The sequence below is a fragment of the Bufo bufo genome, chromosome 5 (genome assembly GCF_905171765.1).
Source record: "Bufo bufo chromosome 5, aBufBuf1.1, whole genome shotgun sequence".
In the NCBI taxonomy this organism is placed as follows: domain Eukaryota; kingdom Metazoa; phylum Chordata; class Amphibia; order Anura; family Bufonidae; genus Bufo; species Bufo bufo.
Window position 1 is genome coordinate 514,632,704 of NC_053393.1, and position 26,892 is coordinate 514,659,595.

Here is a 26,892-nt window from a genome sequence, read left to right on the forward strand (position 1 = left end):
TCCATTAGTGGCCTCCAGTATTAATAATGCACCATTAGTGGCCCCCAGTATTAATAAGGCCCTCATTAGTTGCCTGAGGTATTAATAAGGCCCCTAGTAAAATTAATGCCCCCATTGGTGCCACCCTATTACTTTTCCCCCATTAGTGGCTTCCAGTATTAATAAGGCCCCATTAGTGGCCTCCAGTATTAATAGGGCCCCCATTAGTGGCCCTTAGTATTAAAAAGGCCCCTATTAATGGCCCCCAGTAAAATGAATGCCCCCATTGTTGTCCCCCCCTATTACTTTTTCTCCATTAGTGGCTCCCAGTATTAATAATGCCTCCTTTAGAGGACACAGTATTATTAATGACCCCTTCCCCACTCTTGACGATGACGTTCCTGTTCCTCTTCTGTGCATCCAGTGAGCAGCGAGTGTTCCCAGCAGCGCGATCAGATGGATGAGGTGGGTTTTATAAAAAAAAAAATTTAACACAAGCAGAAAAGGGAATGGCAAAGTCTGTACTAATGAGCGCTCCACAACAGTATCGCTCATTAGTAATCATGCACAGGTGGCAACCCTATGCATAGCCCATACAGAGCTGCGCGCCCATCTCAGTGAGCAGGACAGAGAAATTAGAAAAATAGCAAACAGCAGGTGGCGCTATACAGATTGATTTTATTGAATAACTCAGTAGCTATAGGAAATTTTTTAATTTCCAATTACAAAAGTATTCAGATCCAGGTGCTGGCTTGGAAAATGTAGAATATTTTTTGTGGGACAATCCCAAGAAACTCAAACCACACAATGTGAAGGTTTACATAAGATTTAATCATATAATGATCTTTGTCCCAATTATTTGATTTTAAACATGTATAGAAATAATATAGAGGGAGATGGATTTCTTCCATGTGGTAATGTTTGGCTCCATTATCCGCCAGTAACTCATCCATTTGCAGGCGCTTTTCCCCGCGAGCCGATGGCGAGTATTAATATCTGTCACGCAGAAAGCACTTATTACCTGCTTTGTCTGTCTGCAGCAGCAGGCGGTATTTACATTAACAATCGCTGCCTCTGTAAATGATATCATAATTTATCTCTAAAAAATTTCTGCACGCAGCGAGATGAAGGTGACATGGAAATTACAGGTCTTCTTTTTTGCCATACAGAGGGTTGGAGAATGAACAGGCCTTCCTGGAACCCTACGAGATAAAAATATGATTAGAAAGAACGCATTTCTTCTAGAAAGTCATATAAATAATATCTACAGTAAATGAGTAAATAGTGTCTGATTAGCTACTAGAAATAATAGTGCTTCTGGGATTTAAAGAGGACCTGTCACCGCTCCTGACACGTCTAGCTAAATATTTGCATTCTTCATGAAATAACAATTTTGTGGCTTTTTTTTTTAGAAATCTGTGATTTGTTGTTGCTTTGTTATGCCTCCTGGAAATACAGTGGATATAAAAAGTCTACACACCCCTGTTAAATGTAAGGTTTCTGTGATGTGAAAAAATGAGACAAAGATAAATCATTTCAGAACTTTCTCCACCTTTAATGTGACCTATAAACTGTACAACTCAATGGAAAAACAAACTGAAATCTTTTAGGTAGAGGGAAGAAAAAATATAAAAATAAAATAATATGGTTGCATAAGTGTGCACACCCTTAAACTAATACTTTGTTGAAGCACCTTTTAATTTTATTACAGCACTCAGTCTTTTTGGGTATGAGTCTATCAGCATGGCACATTTTGACTTGGCAAGATCTGCCCACTCTTCTTTGCAAAAACACTCCAAATCTGTCAGATTGCGAGGGCATCTCCTGTGCACAGCCCTCTTCAGATCACCCCACAGATTTTCAATCGGATTCAGGTCTGAGCTCTGACTGGGCCATTCCAAAACTTTAATTTTCTTCTGGTGAAGCCATTCCTTGGTTGATTTGGATGAATGCTTTGGGTCGTTGTCATGCTGAAAGATAAAGTTCCTCTTCATGTTCAGCTTTCCAGCAGAAGCCTGAAGGTTTTGTGCCAATATTGACTGGTATTTGGAACTGTTCATAATTCCCTGTAGCTTAACTAAGGCCCCAGTTCCAGCTGAAGAAAAACATCCCCTTGGCATGATGCTGCCACCACCATGCTTCACTGTGGGTATGGTGTTCTTTTGGTGATGTGCAGTGTTGTTTTTGGGCCAAACATATCTTTTAGAATTATGGCCAAAAAGTTTTGGTTTTGGTTTCATCAGACCATAACACCTTTTCCCACATGCTTTTGGGAGACTTCAGATGTGTTTTTACAAAATATAACCTGGCTTGGATGTTTTTCTTCGTAAGAAAAGGCTTTCGTCTTGCCACTCTACCCCATAGCCCAGACATATGAAGAATATTGTCACAAGTACCACACAGCCAGTACTTGCCAGATATTCCTGCAGCTCCTTTAATGTTGCTGTAGGCCTCTTAGTAGCCTCCCAGACCAGTTTTCTTCTTGTCTTTCATCAATATTGGAGGGACATCCAGTTCTTGGTAATGTCACTGTTGTGCCATATTTTCTCTACTTGATGATGACTGTCTTCACTGTGTTCCATGGTATATCTAATGCCTTGGAAATTCTTTTGTACCCTTCTCCTGACTGATACCTTATAACAATGAGATCCCTCTGATGCTTTGGAAGCTCTCTGTGGACCATGGCTTTTGCTGTGGGATGCGACTAAGAAAATATCAGGAAAGACCAACTAGAGCAGCTGAACTTTATTTGGGGTTAATAAGAGGCACTTTAAATGATGGCCGGTGTATGCTGACTACTATCTAACATGATTCTGAATGTGATTGCTTAATTCTGAACACAGCTACATCCCCAGTTATAAGAGGGTGTGCACACTTATGCAACCACATTATTTTAGGTTTTTTTTTCTTCCCTCCACCTAAAAAATTTCAGTTTGTTTTTCAATTAAGTGGTACAGTTTATAGGTCACATTAAAGGTGGAAAAAGTTCTGAAATGATTTCTTTGTCTCATTTTTTTACAGCACAGAAACCTGACATTTTAACAGGGGTGTGTAGACTTTTTATATTCACTGTATATAAAAAAAAAGTTCACTTTAAAGTTATTAGGATGTTTACTGAGACGATAAATATGCATTAGATATTCTAAAAAGTTATGTATGGGAGGAAATATTTAAGCTGGCAGCCTTGCTAACAATTACTGGGTAGTGGGCTGTCCTCAGTTTTCCCTGGTCAGTGAGAATTCTGGTAAGCAAGCTAGAGGACCATTTCTGTATGTGCTGCTGACAAGTAGGTTAGAAGGAAAGCCTTTAAATTGCTGAAGCAGGATTTATCCATGGAGACACCATAACTGTGTGAGTGAAATCTGACAGAAAAGCAACTTTACTAGGATCCAACCTCAGAGAAAGAAGCATTGAATATCTGCAGATGGTTGAGGACCATAAAGAGGCCGCACTTGGACAGTGATAGTAAAGGTAACATTTACGGCTTTGGACTTTACTGCATATGGTGAGGGTTGATAGCTTCTGGTGCCCACCACATTCTGAGATGGACTGGTCATCTGATCTAGGACTGCACACCTTACTTGGGCATTGTAGAGAAATAATGAGAGCGATTGCACACTTTTGGTCATATGGGAAGATTGCATGGTATCTAGAGACAGACTTGGCGGGAACCATCATATTACCTATTCTCTATACAAAGCCATTGGAAAAAGCTTACTTTATGAAATTTGAGAACTTGAGAAGCCTACTTCTTGTATTTGCACTATGACACCCATCATCTATTAAGTAAAAGTCTTTATCCTAATATAATCCAGAAGGTCTGGTCCTTTCTTCAGCCCTCTATCTGCTCTCCTGCCCTGCTCCCCACTACCCAGCCATCTAACATCAAAGGCACCCCAGCTATCCCCAGACAGGAGACTCTCCCATGTCCAGGGTGTGCCCTGAGTCAACAAGGGTGCACCCTCTCTTCACTATACTTCAACTCCCTAGTGAAAGCTGGAGAGGGATTGCCACAATAACAATGAGAACTATTACCGCCATCATTGCTGCAGCTACCGCTCCCACCCTACGCTTCCCCCTGCAAGCCTCTGTTTGCTACCTATGCAGCATGCATAAAGTGCTACTATTTTTCTATAGGTTGGTGAAATTATCATGATACCGATTACGTGTGGCTTTTTTATGTTATACTACTGCTAAACACCAGTTGTGTTGTTTCATTTTCATGTTTTTAATTTCCGTGATGTAGCGTATCTTGCCTTGTTTATTACAGGATGAGTAGTTTTCATTGGTATCATCTTGAGGGGTTTTATTATTTTGGGGGTAATGTAAAAAAGCAATTCTGTTGTTGTAATTGTGGTGATTGCTGTGCATTTTTTTTTACCGTACGCTATTTAACACATTTTATCTACTTTATTGACTTTTTTTTTTTTTTTACTGGCACTGGGGGACTTCACAATTGCTGTTATAAAGCTTCAATATACACAGTTTACCCCAGAATACTGACAAGCATTCTATTAGGGTATTCCTCTAGCATGGTCTCACTTTCAGCCATGGTGGACCTAAAGGCCATTGTTAGGTTCCTGGCTGCCATAGAAACCCATCAGCACCCCCGATCACATTGGTAGGCTGCCTAAAAGAGGGAGCACCCTCCGTCTGAAAAACCATATAGATGCCACACTCACTATTGATCATGGCATCTAAGAAGCTAAATGTTATTGTCTGTTATTGATTTCAGCCAGAGTCCAGTTGTCAGGAAGAGTTGGCCTCCTGTGGCATTCTGCGTTAGCCAGCTCCTGCACTGGATATACATGGATGCCTATCTGTATTAAAGGGGTTAAAAGGGGCTATCTGGATGACACAACCTCCTTAATTATGATGAAGAGGTCTACAACCTGTTACAATGTTGCAATCAAAGGAAATAATTCTCCTTTTACTTCAGCATCAAAGAATCAATCAGTAGCACTACTGGATGTGCCTGCGGGAATAGCTAGATGCTCATCTACAAGTGGTTGATATAGGACAACAAGATGGCTACAAGTCTCACTCCTCACGCTCTTCAGAAAAGATCTCTCCATGTTATCACCATGGCCTCAGGTTCATCATTTTAATCTGTGCACTGGAAACCATCCCTGAGGTACTTTGTTGTCAGTTACAATTCACAGATAGCCGTTCCTCATGCAAACAGATAATGTAATGAACGGGATGAGACGAGGATGTCCGTGTAACATTCATCATGTTCTGGGTCTACTCAGCAGGGAATGGTGAGCAAGCGTGCCAGCATCCGGGGGTTTGTACTCTGTAGTTTGCAATTCTGAAAGTGTGGGTAAACCTCAGATTTGTGGTTTTGTGCATATTCTGATCCTACATTCACATGCTACTCCCTTACATACTCTTCTTGCCTTCTGCACAGGAAAGGTAGAAACACATGCAGGATCAGACTATGCGGTTTAGGCCTCTTGCACACGAACATTGTGTGCCTGTGGCCGTATTGCGGCCTGCAATATGACGGGTCCGCAATACACGGGCACCGGCCCGTGTGCACTCCGCATCACAGATGCGGACCCATTCACTTGAATGGGTCCGCAATCACGGAAATGCGGAACGGAAGCACAGATCGGAACCCCACGGAAGCACTACAGACTGCTTCCGTGGTGTTTCTGTCCGTGCCTCCGCACCGCAAAACAATAGAACTTGTTCTATTTTTTTGCGGTGCGGACGGATCACGGACCAATTCAAGTTGAATGGGTCTTGATGCAAAAGTATAAGTTTAAAGGGATTTTCCAATCTTAGGCAAAAAAAAAGTTATGCAACTTCCTATTATACTTTTTTATTCTTCACAGTTTCAAGATCTTGGCTTTACAAAAGCAAACGTTTTTTTTTTTCTAAATAGAGGCTGAAAATAAGTCCTGACTCCTGAGGGGGATATTTATTATTTGTGGGTGATTTTGTGTCTTTGCTTTGTTTGTCTGTGTCAAATTTATGAAATGATGCGCCTTAAAAGCCATCTGTCAGCAGTTTTGTACCTATGACACTGGCTGACCTGTTACATGTGCACTTGGCAGCTGAAGGCATCTGTGTTGGTCCCATGTTCATATGTGTCCGCATTGCTGAGAAAAACATGTTAATATATGCAAATGAGCCTCTAGGAACAATGGGGGCGTTGTCATTACACCTAGAGGCTCTGCTCTCTCTGCAACTGCTGTGCCCTCTGCATAGTAACTATGTTACTATGTTACCTTGATTGACTTTAGGAAAAGTTAGGGCCAGCTGTGATGACGTTTTCACTGCCTGGTCCTGTCAATCAAAGTGGAGAGGGTGCGGCAGTTGCCTCTAGGTGTAATGGCAACGCCCCCGTTGCTCCTAGAGGCTCATTTGCATATATTAAAACATCACTTTTCTCAGTAATGTGGGCACATGTGAACATGGGACCGACACAGATGCCTTCAGCTGCCAAGCACACATGTAACAGGTTTCAAAAGGAAAAATCTGCTGACAGGTGGCCTTCAATAATAATTTGGCACGCTTGCAATGTGGTATACATCTATATGTGTCAAAGTAGACCGGGGGTTGCCTGTCATGGAGATGCAACATTTGTGTGACTTTTTCAAAAGTCTCACTTAGTAAAATGAGTCATAATCCAAGTCTAACCTCTTTTTTGTCCTGTAAACATAGACCACTTTGATAAGTGGCTAGGCTCACCAAATGTCTCAGAAAATGCCACAATAGACTTTTGACTTGCGACTTTTTTAAGCCATAAAATTGACGTATTTGATTTGACAAATATCCCCCTGAGTGTTGAGAACTTGCTAGTGTTTCAATGTGGACAATTCTCTGGACCACAGAAGCAGCAGACATATTTATATAGAATTCCAGGCTGAAAGCTCCTACTGTTACTAATACATTGTAACAGAACCTTTGTGAAAGTAAGGAAATAGAATGGAGTCACAGCTTCTTAACGGACACTTCCATCAAAATGTTTGTGTCACATATTAACATCCTGTATGTGAATATTCTATGAAATTTTTCTTTATAGAAATTGGCTGGATGGTTTTCTGGATAGAATATTTTGAAGTCACCCCATGGATTCTACTTTCTGTCCTGGCTCTTTAAGTTCCTCTTTGTTTGGACTTTTAGCACCGTAAACAGTTTCTCTTAACTTTCTCAGTCAGGCCATCACTGAGACCAGAGAGGGAAGAGAATGAGTGACTCAATTAGATCATCACACATTACACTGATCAATGCAATAGTCATCTGTGGATATCTTTATCAATAAAACAATAGAGCAGCCATTATTATTATCCCAGTTCTACATCCACCATTATTATGAGGATTACCCTGCAGATAAAATCTTCCCCTTACAGCAAAGGTTTACCTATCTATATAGAAGTTCTTATAACTAGAGTTGAGCGAACCCGAACTGTAAAGTTCGGGTTCGTACCGAACTTTAGGATTTTCGGCACCCAGACCCGAACCCGAACATTTACGTAAAAGTTCGGGTTCGGTGTTCCGCGAATTTTATAGCACTTTTTGAAAGGCTGCCAATCAACAAGCGTCATACTACTTGCCCCAAAAGGCCATCACAGCCATGCCTACTATTGGCATGGCTGTGACTGGCCAACTGCAGCATGTGACCCAGCCTCTAATTAAGCTGGAGTCACGTAGCACCGCCCATCACTCTGCTTGGATTAGTGTAGGGAGAGGCTGCAGCTGCTGTGAGGGAGAGATCAGGGAGAAATCTTATCAAGAACTGGTTTATGTACTCAACGATCTACAGAAAAAGTGTTTTGTGGGTGCAGTGCACAATTTTTTTAAGCCGGCCCTGAGCCAACTACTACTGCTGAAAACGAATTTTTTTCTTCTTCAGTTAGTCAATATCAATACATGATCGGCAGCCATTTTATGCAACGATAGTGCACCAGCATAGGCTATCTGCAAGTCCAGAAATACAGCTTTGGCATACTGGGGTGAAAAAAATCCTCTAATATACTGCACATCTGGGATTAGACAAGCATAAGTGGCTGTCACATTTAGGCCATAAATACGGATTTTTGGTTAGGGTGAAAAAAGCCTCTAATATACTGCACATCTGTGATTACACGTGCATAAGTCACTGTTACATTTAGGCTATAAATACAGCTTTTTGGTTAGGGTGAAAAAAACCTCTAATATACTGCACATCTGTGATTACACTGCATAAGTCACTGTCACATTTTGGCCATAAATACGGCTTTGGCATACTGGGGTGAAAAAAGCCTCTAATATACTGCACATCTGTTATTACACGTGCATAAGTCCCTGTCACATTTAGGCTATAAATACAGCTTTTTGGCTAGGGTGAAAAAACCCTCTAATATACTGCACATCTGTGATTACACGTGCATAAGTCACTGTCACATTTAGGCCATAAATACGGCTTTGGCATACTGGGGTGAAAAAAGCCTCTAATATACTGCACATCTGTGATTACATGTGCATAAGTCACTGTCACATTTAGGACAGAAATACAGCATTTTGGTTACTGGGGTGAAAAAAAAACTCTAATATACTGCACATCTGTGATAAGACATACATAAGTGAGTGTCACATTTAGGCCACAAATACCGCTGTCATATAGAGTTAAAAAAAAATATAGAGTGCAATACCCTACATCAGGGTTTATATTGGCGGTTAATTATTTTTAACATACTTAACCACTTTTTACTTTGCTTTGTGAATGCTAACTATGAGGCAAACATCTAATAAGGGACGCGGTCATGGTCATGGTGGTGGTGTTGGTGGAGCCTCTGGTGCAGGGAGAGGACGTGGCCGTTCTGCCACAGCTACACGTCCTACTGAACCTACTACCTCAGGTCCCAGTAGCCGCCAGAATCTACAGCGATATTTGGTCGGGCCTAATGCCGTTCTAAGGATGGTAAGGCCTGAGCAAGTACAGGCGCTAGTCAATTGGGTGGCCGACAGTGGATCCAGCACGTTCACATTATCTCCCACCCAGTCTTCTGCAGAAAGCACACAGGTGGCGCCTGAAACCCATGCCCATCAGTCTGTCACATCAACCCCGTGCATATCGGGGAACCTGTCTGAGCCTCAAGTCATGCAGCAGTCTCTTATGCTGTTTGAAGACTCTGCTGGCAGGGTTTCCCAAGGGCATCCACCTAGCCCTTCCCCAGGGGTGGAAGACATAGAATGCACTGACGCACAACCACTTATGTTTCCTGATGAGGACATGGGAATACCACCTCAGCATGTCTCTGATGATAACGAAACACAGGTGTCAACTGCTGCGTCTTTCTGCAGTGTGCAGACCGAAAAGGAGGTCAGGGAGGAAGACTGGGTGGAAGATGATGCAGGGGATGATGAGGTCCTAGACCCCACATGGAATGAAGGTCGTGCCACTGACTTTCAGAGTTCGGAGGAAGAGGCAGTGGTGAGACCGAGCCAACAGCGTAGCAAAAGCGGGAGCAGGTTGCAAAAGCAGTGCAGCCGTCGTCAAAACAGTTCGCCTGCTACTGGCCACCGTCAACAGGGACCGAGCACACCAAAGGCAGCTTCAAGGAGTTCCCTGGCATGGCACTTCTTCACACAATGTGCTGATGACAAGACCCGAGTGGTTTGCACGCTGTGCCATTAGAGCCTGAAGCGAGGCATTAACGTTCTGAACCTTAGCACAACCTGCATGACCAGGCATCTACATGCAAGACACGGGCTGCAGTGGAGTAAGCACCTTCAAAACCAAGAAAGGGCTCAGGCCCCTCCTGCTCCCTCTTCTGCTGCTGCCTCGGCCTCTTCCTCCGCTTCTGGAGGAACGTTGGCACCTGCCGCCCAGCAAACAGAGGATGTGCCACCAACAACAACACCTCCGTCACCAAGCATCTCCACCATGTCACACGGAAGCATTCAGCTCTCCATCTCACAAACCTTTGAGAGAAAGCATAAATTCCCACCTAGCCACCCTCGATCCCTTGCCCTGAATGCCAGCATTTCTAAACTGCTGGCCTTTGAAATGCTGTCATTCAGGCTGGTGGAGACGGACAACTTCAAACAGCTCATGTCGCTTGCTGTCCCACAGTACGTCGTTCCCAGCCGCCATTACTTCTGCGGGAGAGCTGTGCCCTCACTGCACAATCAAGTATCGGATAAAATCAAGTGTGCACTGCGCAACGCCATCTGTGGCAAGGTCCACCTAACCACAGATACGTGGACCAGTAAGCACAGCCGGGGACGCTATATCTCCCTAACTGCACACTGGGTAAATGTAGTGGCGGCTGGGCCCCAGGCAGAGAGCTGTTTGGCGCACGTCCTTCTGCCACCAAGGATCGCAGGGCATCATTCTTTGCCTCCTGTTGCCTCCTCTTCCTACTCGGCTTCCTCCTCATCTTCTACCACCTCCTCATCCGGTCAGCGACAGACCTTCACCACCAACTTCAGCACAGCCAGGGGTAAACGTCAGCAGGCCATTCTGAAACTGATGTGTTTGGGGGACAGGCCCCACACCGCGCAGGAGTTGTAGCGGGGTATAGAACAACAGACCGACGAGTGGTTGCTGCCAGTGGGCCTCAAGCCCGGCCTGGTGGTGTGTGATAATGGGCGAAATCTCGTTGCAGCTCTGGGACTAGCCGGTTTGACGCACATCCCTTGCCTGGGGCATGTGCTGAATTTGGTGGTGCAGAAATTCATTCACAACTACCACGACATGTCTGAGCTGCTGCATAAAGTGCGGGCCGTCTGTGCGCGCTTCCAGCGTTCTCATCCTGCTGCCGCTCGGCTGTCTGCTCTACAGCGTAACTTCGGCCTTCCCACTCACCGCCTCATATGCGACGTGCCCACTAGGTGGAACTCCACCTTGCACATGCTGGAGAGACTGTGCGAGCAGCAGCAGGCCGTAGTGGAGTTTCAGCTGCAGCACGCACGGGTCAGTCGCACTGCGGAACAGCACCACTTCACCACCAATGACTGGGCCTCCATGCGAGACCTGTGTGCCCTGTTGTGCTGTTTCGAGTACTCCACCAACATGGCCAGTGGCGATGACGCCGTTATCAGCGTTACAATACCACTTCTATGTTTCCTTGAGAAAACACTTAGGGCGATGATGGAAGAGGATGTGGACCAGGACGAGGAGGAGGAAGAGGGGTCATCTCTAACACTTTCAGGCCAGTCTTTTAGAAGTGGCTCAGAAAGAGGATTTTTGCAACAGCAGAGGCCAGGTACAAACTTGGCCAGCCAGGGCCCACTACTGGAGGACGAGGAGGAGGATGAGTAGGAGGAGGAGGATGGGGATGAAGCATGTTCACAGCGGGGTGGTATCCAACGCAGCTCGGGCCTATCACTGGTGCGTGGCTGGGGTGATACGGAGGACGCAGACGATACGCCTCCCACAGAGGACAACTTGTCCTTACCTCTGGGCAGCCTGGCACACATGAGCGACTACATGCTGCAGTGCCTGCACAACGACTGCAGAGTTGCCCACATTTTAACGTGTGCTGACTACTCGGTGGCCACCCTGCTGGATCCCCGTTACAAAGACAATGTGCTGTCCTTAATTCCCTCACTGGAGCGTGATTGGAAGTTGCGCGACTACAGGCGCACGCTGGTAGACGCGCTCCTGAAAGCATTCCCGACTGACGCCGGGGGACAAGTGGAAGCACAAGGCGAAGGCAGGGGAGGAGGAAGAGGTCGCCAACGCAGCTGTGTCAGCGCCAGCACCTCAGAAGGCAGGGTTAGCATGGCTGACATGTGGAAAAGCTTTGTCACCTCACCGCAACAACCGGCCCCAACTGCTGATATGGAGCGTGTTAGCAGGAGGCAGAATTTGAACAACATGGTGGAACATTACCTGTGCATAAGCCTACACGTACTGACTGATGGTTCTGCCCCATTCAACTTCTGGGTCTCCAAATTGTCCACATGGCCAGAGCTTGCCCTGTATGCCTTGGAGGTGCTGGCCTGCCCTGCAGCCAGTGTACTCTCTGAACGTGTATTTAGCACGGCAGGAGGCGTCATTACAGACAGACGCAGCCGCCTGTCCACAGCCAACGTGGACAAGCTCACGTTCATTAAAATGAACCAGGCTTGGATCCCACAAGACTTGTCTGTACCTTGTGCAGAATAGACATTTATACCACCATCAAACATACATTCTTGTACTCAAGTCAAGTGCAATGATTCTTTGTTTTTCTTTTTTTTTATTTGTCCCAATATTTTGGGGGCTACCTACACTAATAAAAAAAAAAAAAACATTGTTGGCTACCTGTTCCTCCTCCATTGCTGCCTTTCCCTACAACACCACATTCACCGCCTCCTCAACCTCCGACTCCATATCCACCTCCTTCTCTGAGTTTCAGGTTAATAATTTGTAATTTTTTGTTATTTTATTTCATTTTAAGTTATTTCTCTATCCACATTTGTTTGCAGAGCAGTTGCCATGCTCTTAAGCACATTTTACTGCCTTTTACATCCCTCTAGCCTTTTCAAGGACTATTTTAGAGCCATTTTAATAAAAAAAAGTGCCAAACCGCACGATATGCTGACAGGGGCCTAAATCTCTCAAATTCCTCTGTTCTATTGCTGGGTGACATGAACCCCCTTTTGCCGTGAATGACCCCCTGCTCTGCATTGCTGACAGGGAACAAAATTTTGTGAAAACATCTGTTACTGATCGGAAGATGCGCGACTACAAGCGAACGCTGCTGATGGCATTCCCACCTGACAGCGGGGGCACAGTGGAAGCACAAGGTGAAGGCAGAGGAGGAAGAAGAGGTCGCCAACGCAGCAGGGGCACCGCCAGCACCTGAAAAGGCAGGGTTAGCATGGCCGAAATGTGGAAAAGCTTTGTCAGCCTTGGAGGTGCTGACCTGCCCTGCAGCCAGTTTATAGTGTAAACGTGTGTTTAGCACGGCAGAGAGCATTATCACAGGCCGCAGCCAATGTGGACAAGCTTACGTTTATTAAAATGAACCAGGCATGGATCCCACAGAACTTGTCCGTACCTTGTGCAGAATAGACATTTATACCAGCCTCAACCATCCATTCTTGTACTCAAGCGCACTTATTCTTTGTTTTATTTTGTTATATGTCCCAATATTTTGGGGGATACCCCAATTTAAAAATAAAAAATAACACAAATCAGTGTTGGCTACCTATTCCTCCTTCACCGCCGCTTCCACCTACACCGCCACGTCAACCTACACCGCCACATCCACCCATCCACCGCCTCATCAACCTCCTACTCCTAGATCCAGATTGTTATTTTTAATTTTTCTGTATTTTTTGTTATTTTAAGTTATTTCCCTATCCACATTTGTTTGCAGAACAGTTGTCATGCTCTTAAGCACATTTTGATGCCTTTTGCAGCCCTCTAGCCCTTCTTAGGACTATTTTAGAGCCATTTTAGTGCCCAAAAGTTCGGGTCCACATTGACTTCAATGGGGTTCGGGGTCAAGTTCGGGTCCCGAACCGGAACTTTTTTTTCAAGTTCAGCCGAATCGGCCGAACCCGAACATCCGGTTGTCCGCTCAACTCTACTTATAACTTGTAGAAAATCTTAAGTTTTTGAAACAAAGTAGAATAGAAATGAATTGAATGAATTATCTTTATTTGCATATGACTTGGGGATCCCTAATAAATTGGCGCCAAGTCACCAATGATCCAGTGCCTAATCCCAGCCTCCATCTTCCTATACCTGGCTGCTGTGACTGAAGGGCAATGGTGGTACATATTAGTAAGACACCGTCTGCAGAATCTCCTCGAAAGCAGATACTGTGCAGTCAAAACTATTTTCTACCGTCATATAGTTGATCATTAAATATATCATATAATATATTACTCACATGTACCTCATGGGCTGATTTCCAGGGAAAAACGCTGATATGGACATTAGGATGCACCGTATTATAAAACTACAAGAGAATGATGAATGATAACAGTAAAGAAATGTTTAAACTTAGTATTACAATGAATCACTAATACATATGAAAGGATATTTTTTATGACACAGAACTCCCATTTTTTGCATCGAAATACAAATGACAAAATTCTGTCTACCTGCAGCAACCACAAGGGGGAGCCTTGGAGCTTATTGCACACTATCTTCGGCTCTGTTCACACTTTATTACTGCTACATTTTGCAGTGATTGTGCCTAGTACTGCGGTTCTCTGTAGCACTGTCTCATACTCATCTACAATACCAGGCACAGTCACTACACAATGTACAGAGCTGTGCCTGGTGAACAATACAGAGACGGCAGCAGTCACCAGAGCCTCACAGCCCCTTCAATCAGCTGATTATGAAGGTGCTGGGAATCAGACCCCCACTGATCTGATATCGGTGACTTATCTTAATAAAAAGTCGGCCATATTATAGAGCATCTCTCAACAGATCTGTACCTATGACACTGGCTGACCTGTTACATGGGCACTTGGCGGCTGAAGACATCTGTGTTGGTCCCATGTTCATATGTGCCCGCATTGCTGAGAAAAATATGTTACGATATGCAAATGAGCCTCTAGGAGCAACGTGGGCGTTGCCATTGCACCTAGAGGCTCTGCTCTCTCTGCAACTGCCGCGTCCTCTGCAGTATGATTGACAGCGCCAGGCGTTATGACATTTACACTGCCTGGTCTTGTTAATTATAGTGGAGAGGGCTCAGCGGTTGCAGAGAGAGCTGAGCCTCTAGGTGTAATGGTAACGCCCCCGTTGCTCCTAGAGGCTCATTTGCATTTATTTAAAAAAATATATAATTCTCAGCAATGCGGGCACATATGAACATGGGACCAACACAGATGTCTTCAGCTGCCAAGTGCACATGTAACAGGTCAGCCTGTGTCATGAGTACAAACCTGCTGACAGATGCCTAAAAGTTTAGGAGTAAAGAAGTGCTTGCTGTTCGCATTAGGCTACATGCACACGACCGTATGTGTTTTGCGGTCCGCAAATTGCGTATCCAAATTTTTTTTTACGGATGACATCTGTATGCCATCCGTTTTTTTTTTTTTTGGCGGATCCATTGTAACAAAGCCTAAAACGGACAAGAATAGGACATGTTCTATTTTTTTTGCGGGGCTACGGAACGGACATACTGATGCGGACAGCACACGTTGTGCTGTCTGCATTTTTTGCGGACCCATTTAAATGAATGGGTCCGCATCCTATCCGTAAAAAAAAACAAAAACGAACGGACACGGAAACAAACCACGTTCGTGTGCATGTAGCCTTACACTCTCATTTTGCTCCTTACACTCCTTTGAAGCACTACTGTTAGGCGATGTACAGTATCCATCCGACCATTTTGATTAACACTTTCTTATCAACCCATTTTCATCTCAGTTTGCCTTATTAATCAGATATTTCGAAAAATAATAATAGCAGAAACCTCATATTTACATACCGGTCATCAAACGAGTGATAACATCAGGCATCAGCTACAGTGCTTTATCTGATGTAAAGCACTGTGTTGTATAGCGTTTTATACTATGCTATAGGTTTAGGGTAGGATTATGTACTCCGTATGAGCAGAATAACACCAAGACCCGGTGAACGCAGCTCACTTGCTAAACAAAGAACGTATTTCATTAAAGAAGAAGTGTATGAATAAAGACTGAGCGCTGCTTTGCTGTTTCTCTGTGGAACAAAGCAAATGCACTGTAATGGTTGATAAAGATTTTATGCACCTCGTTCGGAGAAGTCGTGCTGCTCCCTGCATAATTTGGATTGGAAAACCCACTGGTAATATTGCCTTTATGTTTCCTGTTGGAGAATAAAATGAAAGGAAGCATTAATTTTAAATAGCGAGATCATAAAGTTTTAAAGGAAGAGACATCGAAACGGACGAGACTATAAACAGCCAAATATTATTTTCCTGCTATTCACATATACCGCGCAAGCGGAGATGGATGAGAAAATAAAAGTGTCAGTCAAGGAAGGAATGCAGTTTGAGAAATAATGACATCCCCTGTGTCCAGTCTGTGGATGATGTGGTACAACCATGAAAAATAGTAGCTCATTTCCATATTAAAGGGGTTCTCCCATGAAAAATAGTCTACATTTTTCAAACCAGCACCTGGATCTTAATACTTTTGTAGTTGCATGTAAATTAAAATTTAGTATAGTAAAATGCATCTGTATAGCGCCACCTGCTGTTTGCTCTTTTCCTTATTTTTCTGTCTACCTTCCTGAGGTGGACGCACATGCTCAGTTCCTTCTTTCAAATGCCGGCTTTCAGCCAGACAAAAACCGTTGCATACAACAATTTTTGCCCTCTTGAAAACCGGCACCTATATTGGAAACCAGTCGGATCCGCGCTGGTTCCCATTATAGTCAATGGGGTCCACCGGTGAAGAGCAGTATCCGACTAGATCAGATATCCTATGGATAAGGGATAAGTTGTCTTCACGGAAAAACCCCTTTAAAGGTCCTGCAAGGGTAGCTAGACCTTTCTTGGCTGATGCTGTCTATTTTCTGCATGGAACTACATTATAATACCCATCCTAAGTGGATTTTAGATCAGCAGTTAGCCAATGTATGCAGTGGATGTCACCATTTGCAATATATAGAAATATCTATGGCATGTCCACATTTTGACACCTATTCCTCACCAATTATTATTTTTTTGTTGTTGCATTTATGTCTTGTGTGGACAAGACATAAATGCCTGTGATGGCTAACCTCCGGAACTCCAGCTGTGGTAAAACTACGACTCCCATGATGTACACTTGCTGGGCTGTTCTCAGAACTCTATAGAAATAAATGGAGCATGTTGGGCATCATAGTTTCACCACCGCTGGTGTGCTGGAGTTTAGCCATTAATGCCCTAAACCCTAGCACAGCTGGTACTTGAAAAGAGACTATTTGTAATGGAATTCTTTTACAATCCACCAGAAGTCATTTTCACAAGGGGTTTTGGGGGTATCACAAACTGTATATACAGTCCAGCTGATCGACCACCTGTGGCCATGGACATGAACTTTGCAGCTTTCTCCCTCCATATAACCATTAGCAGTCCTATAACATTTGTGTGATTTTTTTTTTTGCGTTTGTGAAAGCAATTTATATTTACAAAAATAAATCTGTGTGTCTTTTAAGGGGCCACAGGGGGGTTAAGTAGAAAGGTTGTAGAGTATTGATTTTTGTATGTTCTCCTGAAGAACATTTTGTTTCTGAACTGAAAACATCCATTGTGGTAAAGAAACCCTGCAATCTTCCAGGATCAATACTTTGGATTTCTAGTTCCAGCTTCAATTATTTTCTTAAAGTTTTTACCAATTTTGCTTGAGTCTGCGATGGTGTACTTTGCACCAAATTTATCAAAAGTCGCACATTGTTAAATTTGATACCCGACAGAAATGCTACTCCAGTTTTTTATGCCACCCCCCTTCCTTATAGTCATTTGTGACTTTTATTGCTACTTTTAAATAAGTGTTAAATCTGGAGTGAAATTAATTACCATAGCTAATGTCCCAGCCACTTTTCAAAACTGGAGTTAGTTTTGTGAAAATGCAAAAAGTCACAAATGTTTGCGTAAGTAAGGCCAAAAAATTGCAAAACCCTATATTGCAAATTTTTAGAAGCTATAATTCTGAATTCTTTATAAATTTTACCATACATCCCTCTATCTAGCTACCTGAAATTTATCACATATCTGTGGACTAATGGACCCATTATACCTCTGTGTTGTATGAAACCATAATAAGGCATCCATGGAGGTACATAAGGCCCTGCTATATTTCCCTCTATTTCATACCTCCATAATACAGGATCCAAAGGAGCATGGCACCATTTTTTCCAGCTTTCATTTCTAGTACTGCTAAGTGTGATAAACTGCTTGCTATGAGACCCAGTAAATAGAGGAACCAGCTTACCTTTTACAGGAGTAGAATAAGAAGACAATAATAGCTCCCGTCAATAGAAACGCTAATCCAATACTAATACCAATCCACAGACCTGTATGGATAGAAGACACATATCCCAAATTTAGTAAAATCATTAAAAAAAATTACTGGTTTTATGGATCTTAAGGGGTTGCTACATGTACACATTGGGGATACCTCCATCCTAATGCTAAAACCTACATGTTCCAGCAAACGTTCCTGTTCCCATACCGTACAATATATACCAAAAAAATACAGCAGCAATGGTGAAGTGGTGCAATCTTTTCATGACCATGGGTTGTGGCCCAATGGATATAAAAACCTGAAGAATGAGGCAACACTCCAAAAACCGTAATACTTAGAGCATGTGTTCTTCTCACCTGTGTTATCAGTTTCTGGAGCATTCAGAGATACTTCAGGAGAATGGATGTGACATCGTATTCCCTGCCATTTTCCTTTGCATCTGAAAAGAAATCATAAGAGAAAAAAATGGTCATAGAGATTATACATTTGCTAAATCAGAGCAGCAGCCATAAGATAAATGGTTTCACATACTGTATAAAAGATCGCCGGAAGCAAATATGGAGTATGTCAGACAACATGGTGGGCATCTTGGGCTCGATTATTAAATTCTAACTCCATTTCTTACATCAGATACTGAGAGCAGATACTATAACCTGACAGTTTTAAAACAGCATATTTCAGATTTTTTTCTCCAGTTATGGTTGCAATAGGTCGAAACATGGTCACAACTGTCTGGCCAATTGGTGGGATCTACCAGCATTTTGTTGGCTACAATATCTTCATTTCAACATCTAATGCGACCTTAAAGGGTTTATCCAGGAATGGCTCATGATGACCTCTCCTCAGGATAAGTCATCATTATTACTAGGGATGAGCAAATCGACTTCGGAGGAAACATCTGAAGTCGATTCGCATAAAACTTTGTTTCAATACTGTACAGTTTTAGAATGTATTGGCTCCGATGAGCCTAACTTATTACTTCGCGAAGTCTCGCGAGACTTGGAATAATAACTTCAGAAATTGATTTATACTGTAAAAAAACATTTCCCGAACTCTGGTTCGGTTCCAAGGTACCACTTGGAACCAAACCCGAGTTCGGGAAATGTTTTTTTTATGGATTTGCTCATCCCTAATTATTACATTAGTGGGGGTCTGAGTCCCAGTACCCCTGCCGATCAGCTGTTTCATGGAGCCACTGCGGTCACCGGAGCTCCGATGAGTGCGGCGGCCTTACGGCAGCTTTCCAAGCACAGTGCAGTACATTGTATAGCAGCAGTGCTTGGTATTGCAGCTCACCCCTATTCACTTCAATGGGGCTGAGCTGCTCCTAGGTCACGTGACCGATGCACGGTGATGGCCGCAGTCATCACGGAGCGCCAGGTTCTTCTAACAGTTGTCAGATCCCCCCCCCCATCTGAAATTAATGACCTATCCAGAGAATAGGTCATCAATATTAATTACCGGATAACCACTTTGAAGAGAACAAAGAAGGATTGAGTGATTGCTACATACTGTGATTAAATGGAATTCAATAATAGAACAGTATATAGTAAAATCCTAAGCTCCTCGTAGGGGTGACTACAGATGGATGACATGTTATTATTTAAAGGGATTGTACCACATAATTTATGCTACATATTTCAAACCAGCACCTGGATCTGAATATTTTTGTAGTTGCATGCCATTACAAATTTAGTACTGCCACTGAGTTATTTAATAAAAGGTAACTGCTGTTTGTTCATTTCTTATTTCTCTGTCCACCTCAGTAACATCACTGGGGTGGTCGCAAATTCTCAGTTCTATCCTTCAACTACCACCAGCTGTATCTGCTGTTAGAAGCTGTGACAGTTACTAGGGAAGAGCTGCAGCAGAAAGGACATGCCCCCTGAGCTGCCAGCCTGAAATAAATCTAGCTAAGCTAGAAAGTAATGAATGGGGAGACATCTGCATCCATGTCAGGTACGGGGCTGGTTCTAGCTTTGTTAGAAAGAGATTGTTAGTTTGCCTTGAACTATATGATGTCTGATTCAGATTTTTTTTTTTTTTACATTAATCATGGGATAGCCCCTTTAAAGGGAACCAGTCAGCATGATTTGTCCTTTTTTTTGTTTTGTGTTTGATTATTTGGGTGACATGCTGCAACATTGCATTTTCCCCCTGTTTTTAGGAATAAATAAAGTTTATCTTGTCTTTTCCCTTATCTTATGAACCACTTTCACTGCGGTTTGTGACCTGAAACGAGTTTGCAAAAGTTATTTCCATTATTCACTGGGAGGCTCAAAAGTTCACTGGGTATTTCTGGACTCCATAAAGTAAAAACCAGCACCGTTCTTGAAAGCTGTGACGATCCTTTATTCTTGAGTACAGCAAGCACATACAAATAATCACGACACCCCGACTGTAAACGCGTTTCGGACAAACTATTAATTACTAATGATTAAGGACATGTAGTTTGCCTGAAACGCGTTTACAGTCAGGGTGGTGTGATTATTTGTATGTGCTTGCTGTACTCTCAAGAATAAAGGATCACAGCTTTTAAGAACGGTGCTGGTTTTTACTTTATGGATTACAAAAGGTCGGGAATCGGACTACAACCATGCACATCTGGTACAAGAAAGGTACAGGTGAGCTGGAGTACTTCTGTGTATTTCTGGACTGTCTAGATGTTCTGTTCAGTCTTCTTAAAGCCTGCCGAGTTGCCCGTAAAGGTAGAGCAGAAAACCTTTGCATACACAAAGTGTTTGCCCATGTGTGGAAAGGGAAAATTTCCCCTAGTTGGCAAAGTAATTGTTGTGTGGTCGTTCCAGAGGAGACAGGGAAAGGTGCATGCAACCGTCAAACGCCCATTTCCTGAAGGTGGCTGTGCTGACCAGTCAAGCTCTGGCTGATTGGCCAATCAGAGATGTAGGCAGGGGATTTAAACCGGGTACTGATACCCAGTCAGTTTGTGTATAGTGTCATGTCTCCTGTGTGTGGTCCTGTGACTTGTGCCTGATCTCTCGTTTACCCTCTTGGCTAGTTCCACTAATAAACCTCTTGGCTAATGATTGGGGAACCTCTGTACTTTCCAGGTTTGGACTAGTGATGAGTGAAGCGAGCTTCGGATGTTACATATGAAGTCGCTTCATTCAAAACTTTGAATTATTACAGTACGGAGATCCGTCTCTGTACAGTATTAAAATGTTTGGGCTCCGATGAGCCGAAGTTAGACTTCGTCGAATAACTTTGGTTATTGATTTTTAAAGTGGAGAACCACTTAAAAACTTGAAACCAAACTCGGCTTCGGTTCAGAGATACCAGTTGGTACCGAACCTGAGTTTGGTTTCAAGTTTTAAAGTGGTTTTCCACTTTAAAAATTAATAACCAAAGTTATTCAACGAAGTCTAACTTCGGCTCATCGGAGCCCAAACAATTTAATACTGTACGAAAACGGATCTCCGTACAGCATCAATCCAAAGTTTTGAACGAAGCGACTTTGAATGTAAGATCTGAAGCTCTCTTCGCTCATCACTAGTTTGGACCTTAGCTTGTTCTACCAATGAACCTCTTGGCTATATAACTATGTACCATCCTGGCTTTGACTCCAGCTTCCTTTTTCCTTTGATCATCTGGTTAGATTTGCAACCGGCAAACTTGCACCTATTTCCTGTCAATTTACTCCATCGATGCAACCTGGGTCTCTAGCAGCTTAGTTCATCCTGCCTTTTGGCAGGCACTGGGGGATATCTAGTGGTAGCCCTAGTCTCTGCTAACCGGAGTGGTGTATATGACAGGTAGCTGTTTGTTAGCTTGAGTTTGTTGGCTGTGGTTCTGGTCAGTGGTGTGCACAATCTGTGGATCGTGTTGTAGACATCGTCCACATAAATCAACCAGGACCACGGACAGGCTTATCAAAGACTGAACAGGACACGTAGATGGTCTGGATCTGCCCAGTGGACTCTTGAAACGTCATTTAAATATGACACCAGTGTTTTTTATAGTACTTTTTCATAAGGTATGAAGAGTTACAATTGACTAAGGGATATAATTTTTTAAAGATTTTTGTAGGTCACAAATGATGACTATACTATACCGTCTATACCAGGGGTGCACAACCTTTTTTGGTTGGGGGCCACATTGTCAGACTGAAGGAATCCCAAGGGCCGAAAATAAAAGTTAAAGGGGTATTACCAACTGAAATACTGCATTTATGGAGTATTGCATATACTATAAATGACTGGTTACATCGCCAGAATTCCCATATAATGGGAGAATACATGAAAAATGTATGTGAGCAGCCACAAGATATAGATATACATGTTTGTCTGCAGATGTTGGCGGCCTCACAGAATGTTATCAAGGGCCGTACGTATGTGGCCCCCAGGCCGCAGGTTGTGCACCCCTGGTATATACTGTCTATACAGAGGTGTTTGGGGCTCTGTATTAGAAAAGCTCCGACCACTATATGGTAGTTATATATCAAGAACTTAATCAGCACAGAATGCTAGATATAAAATCAACTTAATGATAAAAGGTGGAGATTCACTTCTCAATAAAGATAAAATGCCTACAACTTTATCACTAGGCTTCATACTTGTTCAGTTAAACTCCCCATAGATTCGCTTTTCAGCATTTTCCGCCCACGAAATTGTTTAAATGACTGGGCAAACAGTATCTGAGATGTGCTGACTCTTCATGCTGTAGATCCCAGATGCAATACTAAATGAATTTGCCAGTGGATGTGCCATGCGTTCATTTCTATTCTCGTGACAGGATGATGATGGATAAGTCATTAGAGAAGTGCCAGGAGGCCAATAGGTAGGCTCATCTCAAAAGAAACAATTTAATGAACAATACTTGGAAAGGTCACATAGAAGACTTGTTGTAGGAAGCAATTCTATAAAGTAACAAACACTAGACATAGCAAACAAGACTAAGAAGGTAGGAATCATTTATGGTGGTTATGGTGCCATAGAAGCTGCTGAGTATTCTGGAGGTTGTTCAGTTTCAGCAGCCTCTAGCACATAGTTGCTTGCTTGCTTGTGCGATAAATGACATGGAGTAATAAGTTATTATGACTATTTACATATTTATTATGTCTTGTGTTCACAATGAAAGTGTCACGGTCTGTGGTCCAGGTTGGCCTTCCGCTTCCACTGCTGTGTCTGGTGTCCCCACTGTCTGCTTTCTCTCTCCTCTACTGGTCAATGCTGGGGCCTCTGCTGTTGCATTGTGCACATGTGCTTAACATAGATTCTTAAAGAGCCAGTATGTATCAATACTATTCTGCCTCAGAATATGCACAGTACCCCAAAATAGGGTATTTACAAATTGCTTCCTGTTGTATAATGTTCAGATTTATTGCAAACTGTATAGCACTGTATGGATCAGTCAGGATTAACAATCCTGACTCTGACGCTGTAGGAAGCTAGGTGATGGACTTAGGTCTGCCCCTAGTTCAGAGTTGAGTGTGTGTGTTAGCTGGATGTGAGGGGAGCTACATGGAGCTTTGCATCAAGAAAACCATCTCTACTATACAGTACTCCAGAAAGAGAGAGAAAGAACTAGAAGGTCCAGAATCTGCATGGCCGAGAATTGGAGTCAGTATGGCATTTGCCGTTTACGGCTGATAAAGACTTTACTGCAGTGAGAGGGACATTGCTAACACACCTTTCACACTTGGACACGGTCCTGGCCAGTCGTATCTTAATCCTGTACCCCTCAGCTGGGAATTACAGACAATTTACAAGAACCTTATTGGCAGCCTAAGATTCTGCAGAGAGAGACCTTTGAGAGGTAGAGGAAAGGAGTACTACAACTCCCATCCTGGTCTATACCATTAATTGCTATCTGGGGAGATTGACACCATTGTGGACTACAACTCTTATTCTGAACTTTAGTAAAGTGAGTCTTGTTTTTTTTCTACAACTGGCTGGTTACTGACTTCAGCACCATTAGCCGGTCACAGCACCTACATCTTCATCCTTGCACCGTAAAACACTTCTAACACCAAGGGCACCCCAACTACCATCAGGCTGAAGCCTTAAGATCAGGATGAGTCCTGAGGGAAGAAAGGGTGCACCTTCCTATCACTACCTGGCCCTAAGGAGCATTAAGAGCCACTACCACTGACATCCTCTGCTCCACTCCTCCAGGGCTTGTGGCACATGCCCTTTCACTTCACTCTGGGCCTGAGCAATAGGTTGCTAGTGTTCCAGCTCTGTGCTAGGGTGTTCTCTATCTGTTTGTTACTCCTGTTTCTAACCCAGCTGAGTTTGAATGTCTATCATCAAACCTAAATTCCGTCAGCCATGACCTTTGTCCACCAACTGAGTTCTGTTTCCCAATATTGTATTAAACCCTGGTGACACCAGCTATTGTCACATCAGATGTTGCAAAGGAAGACTACTCATGTGGTAGTGACCTAGAGGTTCTCTGCAGCGAAGACCAGATCTCTGTATCAGGGAATCAATGTAATGCCACATTCCACCTGTAATGGCGCTGCAGAGAAGTAAAACACTTGCAGGAGCTGGATAAGACCTAAGCACAAACAACTTAAAATATATTCTGATAGTGTACATGTGCTAAAGAACAAGGAGAGTGAAGCTGCCATCTAAGTCCTAATGCCAAAAGAATACCGGTAAAACTGAAAATATAACAGGCACCTGGCAGTGCAAACTACAATGCAAATATCAGTGAGAAGAAAACCGAGCCAAGATGAAGAAGGAGGGATATCTAAAGCACAAAATACTCAGACTTTCTGCCTAAATAGAACACACAGGGAGATAAGACAAGAGTATGAGATACTCTGACTCATCTGGGCTGACCGTACATGCAAGAGCAAGACTAGATATTCTGATTAATTAAACAAACATGGCAAAGTACCAACCACCCAAAGAGGAAGCCCCCACAGTGTGAATACAGCAGCAAATTCCAATATATTATAAGCATTTAGTACAATTGTCTTTGATGGTGCAATAGTACGGTATAATCTGTGCACAGTCGCTGGTGATCCAATGGTAGACACAATGGGGCACATTTATTAAGACCGGCATTTTAGAAGCCGGTTTTAATAACTCCTATACCTGGCGGTGGATCTGCAGAGGTTATGAAAAGGCGCAGGCCTCTACATAACTTTGGCAGATCCTCCTCCACTTCTTAATGTAAGGCAGATTCCTAGCTGTCTTACATTTAGACCACTTTCTACGCCAAAAACAGGCGTAGAAAATAATAAATGACACAGACCTGTCGGCCCTTCCCCGCCCACTCCAACTTTTTTAGACCTGCGTGATCGGGGAGAAGTTGCAGACTTTTGCGCTACAAACTGCGCCAGAAATATGCCTAATTTAGGTGTATTTCTGTTTTATAAATGACGCCCAATCTCCAGACACGTTAGTGCAAGATTCCCATGTGTTACCCACTTTGCTGAGCATCTAGTGGTTTATATGGTATAATTTCATGTCTATCCATCTATCCATCCATCAGTCCATCTATCTCTGAGCAGGGCACATTTTAGCTCTTGGATTACAAACGTCACATAGCAAAAGTACATTAAACATGAACATTATCCCATTAAGTAGGAGCTACTGCATACCTTAGGCCCATGGAGATCATTAAGAAATGCTAGAGTTCATTTACAAATTTGTAAAAGTAAGATACAAGTCCAACAAGGTTGAACTGGGTTACCAGAGAACCTTCCAATAGGCCAAAGTTCTGGCACGATGATGTAGCTGACCCTAAACAAGGTCTATGAGGTGAACAACATCCCAGTGAAGCACATCCCTTAGGGTAAAGTCTCATATTGTGTCATATGGGGTCCCAATAATTCTATGGATGGGGGAGATGACTGGTGTTATTTACATGGGACTGGATATTATAGAGGACTCGAGGGTAAGGAGTCATGTTATTTATATGGGACTATGTGTTGGAGAGTCTGAAAGAGGGGATTTATCTTATTTACATGGGACTGTATCTTATAGAAGACTGTAAGAAAGAGAGGTTATTTACATGGGACTGTATGTTATAGATTACTGGAGGGAGAGGAGTGATGTTATTTACATGGGACTGTATTGTATAGAAGACTGTAGGGAGAGGACAGGTATTATAATTTATGGGGGCACTACAGAGAAGATTATAACTACAGGGGGTACGGCAGATGTTTTAATTACAGGGGGCACTGCAGGGATCATTATAAATACTGTGCGCAGTGGCGGCGGCAATTACTACTGAGGGCTCCATAGTATTAGTACTGAGGGCACTGTATGGGTTCTATGGGGGGATTCCGCCTAGCAGTGAGCCCAGTGATGTCACCGGCACTAATGGACAGGCTTTTGCACTGCCTTAGCCTGTTAAGCCGCCCATTAGTGCCAGTGACGCCACCGGGAACACTGCTAGGGCTGTAAACAGCGCACGCCAAGGGAGAGCATCAGAGTATGAAATGTCAGAGGGGCTGAGTGGGGGGAGAAGGGGACATGTCCGGGTTCAGTTCTGAACCCGAACAATTGATTAAAAGGGCATCTGTCCGCAGTTTTGAACCTGACCTGTTACATGTGCGCTTGGCAGCTGAAGACATCTGTGTTGGTCCCATGTTCATATGTGTCCGCATTGGTGAGATGAGAAAATGATGTTCATATATGCAAATGAGCCTCTAGGAGCAACGGGGGCGTTGTCATTACACCTAGAGGCTCTGATTTCTTTGAAACTGCTGCTCCCAGTCTACTTTAACAGGGCATTCACATTGTACTACCACAGTATTCATGCTGGGCTTTTGTGTGGAGGCTTGGCTGTGTGCTGAATTATATCACCCCCAGACCATGTTCACACCATAGTTAGAGCAGCGGCTAGGACCCTCTGCCATGCTGAGTGACCGTGACGTGGTGCATGATGGTCTCCGATATTTTCCTGACTGGAACATATTGGCGAAAGTCTCAGCTTTTAATACCTGCATTTATGACTTCCCAGTATAGTCAGTAGCATTTCTGTTTGGTGCATTTCCTCTCTGTGTTTCATATGTTTAACAGGGCTTGGCAGTGAAAATGTCATCCCAACGGG

At 43.3% G+C, this 26,892-nt stretch overlaps 1 long non-coding RNA gene across 2 annotated transcripts; it reads right to left on the reverse strand.

The window, feature by feature from the left end:
- Positions 1 to 877: 877 nt before the first annotated feature.
- Positions 878 to 18,306, reverse strand: LOC121002239. 2 transcript variants are annotated; one of them, XR_005779260.1, is made up of 5 exons: positions 18,219 to 18,306; positions 17,830 to 17,911; positions 15,643 to 15,718; positions 13,809 to 13,871; positions 878 to 1,181 (listed from the first exon to the last, which is right to left on the reverse strand). It is a non-coding gene; the product is annotated as an uncharacterized LOC121002239 (long non-coding RNA). The 2 variants fall into 2 exon arrangements; XR_005779261.1 differs by having other exon boundaries at positions 13,803 to 13,871.
- Between the last annotated feature and the right edge of the window lie 8,586 nt (positions 18,307 to 26,892).